A 5,923-nucleotide genomic window follows, 5' to 3' on the forward strand; every position below is an offset into this window, starting at 1 on the left:
TAAACAATTATTGACAAGAGAGAATATACGGGATCTAGGTTGTTAATTTATTAGTGTTTAATAAATTAATAGAAACATGTAGAACTTAAAGGGTTTAAGTGCAAAGATTTGAAAGTGAAATCTTTGGGATAATTACTTAATGACTAAATAACTATCCAATAAGGATTTAAGACCCTCCATTACAAATAGAGGTCCTATATTGAATTTGTGAGTGATCAAGAAACTCTACATTCGGCTGCCCTGTCCACACTCTCAAATATCCCAATTTCCTTATTCACGATTTGACATTCTCGATCTCATGATGCGTATTGTCAATCAGAAATCCTAATTTTATAATGGTTTAGTGTTCAAGTGTGTTTATCTGCAAAGGACCAATTAAGTGGTTGTTTAGCATCTCTTTGGGTGCGACTAGGAAAGAGGAATCGTAGTTTGGATTATACTTATCCACTCCACTATATAGTAGAAGGAAATCAAAGATTTAAAGGGTATTTAATCTTTGAAACCGCTATGGTTGTTCTTAGTTGCATTAGATCTTATTGAACTTGTGATCCTCTCATGGATTATGGGATATGTTTTGTTTGCTTCTGATGTGCCTTTTGTGGCTCTTTAGTATCCTCATAACCAACTAACATATATATATATATATATATATATATATATATATATATATATATATATATATATATATATTAACGACCTGAATTTTCTCAATAACATATTCTGGGGATTTGTCAAAGTTTTACGATAAACATTCGAAAACCTGAGTTAAAAAAAACATTTTACATCTGAGAATACACTCGGGTTGTCAACAAATCTAAACCATAATTTAAAGCAATAAGGATATATCAAATAAAATCTTCATCTAGTCCACATCTTTGGTGCGACTATCTCTACTTGTACTATAACAACTACCTGAACCTTCAACACATGAAAAAGTACAAACATCAGACAACTAGTCTGGTGAGTTATAAAACGCTCTATTATCATCTTCTCATACACTAACATTTTATGTTCTCATTAAGACCCCAATGGTCTAGTCACATAAAACTCTACATCTATCTTATAGAGTGACAACATAATTGTGACCTTACTGCTATACAATCATCTGCACTCAGGCCCATGACTTTGATCCCTCGTGGATCCTTTGGCAACATTTCATTTGGAATCCCTCATGGATTCCAGTGAGCCATTATGGATCCATTAAATATAATCCCTCGTGGATTATAGTGATCCATTATTGATCCATTACATATATTTCCTTACGAATAACAAAGATCGCTTACGGATACACTATGTATAATCCCTTAGTAATATACAATGATCCCTTACAAATCCATTATGTATAATCCCTTGCGGATTGCAATGATCCCTTACGGATCCACTATGTATAATCCCTTACATATCCACTATATATAATCCCTTACAGATTATAGTGATCCTTTACGGATCCACTATCTATAATCCATTACGTATTATAGTGATCCTTTACGGATGCACTATCTTTAATCCCTCATAGATTACAATGATCCCTTACAGATCCACTACGTATGATACCTTGCGGATTAGAATGATCCCTTACGGATCCACTACATATAATCCCTCGTGGATCACTTTAGCTGTCTAGATCCATTATTCACTCACAGTAAAGAGAATATCGTTGGGAGAATTTGATTTCTTTGAAAGTGGTAAGTATAATCGAATCGTCAAAATCCTTTTATACTGTATAGTAAGAGAGAGAAATCCGGTGGTTGGTTGCATCAAACACTGAAAAGTCGCCTAAAAAGGCGTGAGTGACAACTGTGACGTGGGGAAACGTGTGTCAGGCGGCATGACATCAGCGTCAGTTTCAAATTTTCACGCGCCCAAATTTTATCCGTTTAATATGCAGTTTCAGTTATGCCCTATCGCAATTAATCGCCATCAATTCTTCTGCGAAACTATAATTAATCATGAGTACCACGAACCAGACTTTGGAAAATCACAAGGATCTTCATGCAAGAGTGTGCCAAAGATAAAGAAATAAATCAACATTATTCTATAGGATTCTAGTGATGTCATCTAAGACACAAAGCAGATGGATCCCGGGTAATGATCGCTTCCTTCGGAGTCAAGAGAGACTCTAATGTGTCTGTGTGGTGTCCCTTTGAATTACGATCATCTGTTTGTTGAGAAACAGTGAAAGGCTTCTTTTCATTAAGCTTAAAGGGTGGCTTCCTATTCAATCAAACTACGAAACTTGACATAAGTCCGAACGTTCGGATGAAGTACTTGTTTCGCCAGTGTAGCCTTAAGAACAAGTAAGCTTTGTAATTATTTTTGGTGGCTGGATAAATATAGAAATCTCAAGAAAAATAAAAACTGGATCTTATGGGTAGAAAAGCCTTAGGACTAGAATATCTCATTAAGATCTCGCAAAAGTAAAAAGAGATTTCAAGGTACAAGCCACGAAAGTGGACTTTCGTTAATTCGTTGGTGAATAAGCTAGAACATTTAAATTGTTCACTGTCAATACGTAAATATGTGTTGGATTTTGAGTTTCACTCAATTCGTGGTGATAACGAATTTAAGATCATAAACACATATGTTGTGTAACCATAAACCTCAGTGGTAATTTATGAGAGTCTCAATGGTTACATTTATGATAGTGAAAGTAATGGAGAAGTAGTTGGAGGTGGTTCCAAAGAAATATGTACCTCTGCCATGTGAAAGTGACTAAGCAGTCAACTCTTAACTCAATATGAGAAGAGTAAGGTAGCTCATGACTTATGTGAACGAATAGCCTTATTGGGAAGAAACAATTGGTATTATCGATTCATTAAGGCTTCAACATAGAGTCTCAGAGGCTTCGGACTACATGCAACAACATGCTTCTAGGGACACTTAACTAGTCCATGGATTATGAAATTTATACCAGCCCCATCATTCACAATTGAGATCACCAAGATATGTGCCTTCAAACCTGCTCAATTATCTAATATTTTTGTGTATTTTTGAATATTTTATGAAAAGAAATAAGTAATGAAAATAAAGAAGATATTTTTGTATTTTTGTTTTCTAAAAGGAAATAAAAACAGAAAGAAATAAAATATTTTTGGATTTTCGATTTTCTGAAAAAGAAATAAAAACATAAATAAATGAATAAGTAAAAACACACGAAATATACAAAAGTATACAACAAGCTCCGAAACCTTGAATGAACAGTGGACTGCGAGCTACTGCTAGCGTTCGCAGATGAACAACTGACTGCGAATTACTACGATTGTCCGTCCCCATTCATAGCTCAAACAATACTTTTCTAATGCGAAGGTAGTTTTGGAACTGATTCATCGTCAATCATTCATAAGCCTTGAAGAATATGATTAAAGGTTTGTTCAGGAAAGGGTTTCGTGAAGATGTCGGCCAGCTGATCAGCGGATCTAACAAAGTGTATCTCAACATTTCCATCTTCTACATGATCTTTGATTAAGTGATACCTCAGTGCGATGTGTTTGGTCTTTAAATGTTGCACTCGGTTGTGAGAAATGCGAATGACGCTCTAAGAATCACAATACAAGGGGATTCGCTTCATATTGATACCATAGTCAAGAACCTGACTTTGAATCCAGATAACTTGTGAAGTACAAGAGGCAGCGGCTATGTACTCTGCTTCAACAGTTGATAGGGAGACGCATGTTTGTTTCTTTGATTGCTAACTAACAAGTTTGCCATCAAGAAATTGACATCCTCCCATTGTACTCTTTCGATCTAAACCGCAACCTCCAAGATCAACATCCAAAAACGCTTGCACAAAGGAGGCTAAGCTTGATGGGTACCAAATTCCTAGCGTGGATGTTCGTTTGAGATACCTGAAAATATTCTTAACAACAATCATGTGGGGTTCGCGAGGATTCGCTTGAAACCTGGCACAATAGCAAACAGAAAACATGATGTCTGGACGACTAGCTGTTAGATACATGAATGAACCTATGATTTGACGATAGAGTGTCATATCAGTAGCTGGTTTGTCCAAAAACACTGTTAGTTTCGTTCTGAATGCCATTGGAACCTTTACTTTCGAATCTCCCACCATTCCAAACTTAGAAAGTAAGGTGTTTGTATAGGCCTCCTGATTGATAAAGATACCTTCCTAATTCTATCTTATATTCAAACCAAGGAAAAAGTTAATCGGTCCCATGGAGCTCATCTCAAACTTAGTTTCCATCACCTTTCGGAACTCAGCAGTTAAGCTGGGGTTATTTGATCCGACGATGATGTCATCAACATAAATTTGGACGATCATCAAGTGGTCACCATCTTTCTTGCGAAAGAAGGTTGGGTTGACCGATCCTTGTTTAAATTTATCCTGTTTTAAAAAGCGAGTAAGAGTTTCGTACCAGGCTCTTGGAGCTTGCTTTAGACCATAAACAACTTTGTCCATAATGTAAAAGTGATTGGGATACTTTTCGTTGATGAAACCTGGTGGTTGTTCCACTTATACTGTTTCTTCTAGTTCCCCGTTCAGAAAGGCACACTTGACATCCATATGATATACTTCAAAGTTCTTGTGCGCTACATAAGCCAAGAAGATGCGAACTGATTCCAGTCGTGCAACTGGTGCGAATGTTTCTTCGTAATCTATGCCTTCTTCTTGGAAATACCCCTTAACAGCTTATCGTGCCTTGTTTCGAATCAGATTTCCCTCTTTGTCTAGCTTGTTGCGAAACACCCATTTTAGACCAACAACATATGCATCCTTTGGAGTGGGAATAAGTCTCTAGACCTTATTTCGTTCGAATTCATTGAGATCCACCTGCATTGCTTGCAGCCAATCAGAATGATCAAGAGCAATTTGAACATTTTTAGGTTCAATTTTGGAGATAAATGAGTTGAACATGCAATATTCCACTTGAGAGACTAATGCATTCTGCTTTGCTTTTCGTTGTGCTCTCGTAAGAACTCCTGAAGACGAATATCCTATTACTTGAGTTTTTGGATGATCTCTGGTCCATTTGGCTAACAGATGGTAATTAGGATCAAAAGTTGGATCCAATTTAGCATTTACATCCTCAAATTCTGATTGCACATCCGGATCATCATTCGTATTTTCATTCTCCCCCTCGAATGATGTATGTATTTCTTCTTCTGGAGTCGGATTCTCCCCTTGGAGAGGAATTTTGTGGGTCACTTGAGAAGTTGAATGCTCCACCTGAAAAGGTGTATCAGGTGTGGAGGTTGATGTAGAACCCTCCCCCTGAAATGGTGTACTTGTAGGTTGAGGAACTTTCACACTTGGTGGTTCTTGTTCTATATCTTTCGCAGCGCCATCAATGATTTTCTTCAATTTGTCTTCCTTGTTGTCTTCCACTTTGGATTCTGAGGATATGGCCTTTTTTGGCTCGTCGAATAAGTTCATGAACTCCTCATAAAGAGTGGAGAGTGGAATTGTTGCTGGATTCGGCTTTGGGAAGATCTCTTTTGATTGACTGTCATTCTTCTGAATAATTGTCATTGACTGTGACATAGTAGGTTTCTTCTATCTTTTTGGATTTTTTGTTGAGAACCCTATATGCCTTAGAAGTCAGAGAATGCCCTAGGAAAATACCTTCGTCAGCCTTTACATCGAATTCGTTCCTTTGATCTTTAGAATTGAAGATAAAGCACCTGGAACCAAATACATGAAAGAACTTAACATTAGGTTTGCGATTATTTATAATCTGATAGAGGGTAACAGAAAATCGCTTATTAAGGATTGATCGATTTTAGGTAAAGCAAGCTGTTCCAATAGCATCTGCCCAGAAATAAAGTGGCAGATTCGCAGATGACAACATGGTTCTTGAAGCTTCACACAAAGACCGATTTTGTCTTTCAACGACCCCGTTCTGTTGAGGAGTATAAGGAGCCGAAAATTTCCGAGCTACTCCTTTCACAGTTAGAAATTCTTCAA

The sequence above is a fragment of the Lactuca virosa genome, chromosome 8 (genome assembly GCF_052849685.1).
Source record: "Lactuca virosa cultivar CGN04683 chromosome 8, Lactuca_virosa_CGN04683_v6, whole genome shotgun sequence".
NCBI lineage: Eukaryota > Viridiplantae > Streptophyta > Magnoliopsida > Asterales > Asteraceae > Lactuca > Lactuca virosa.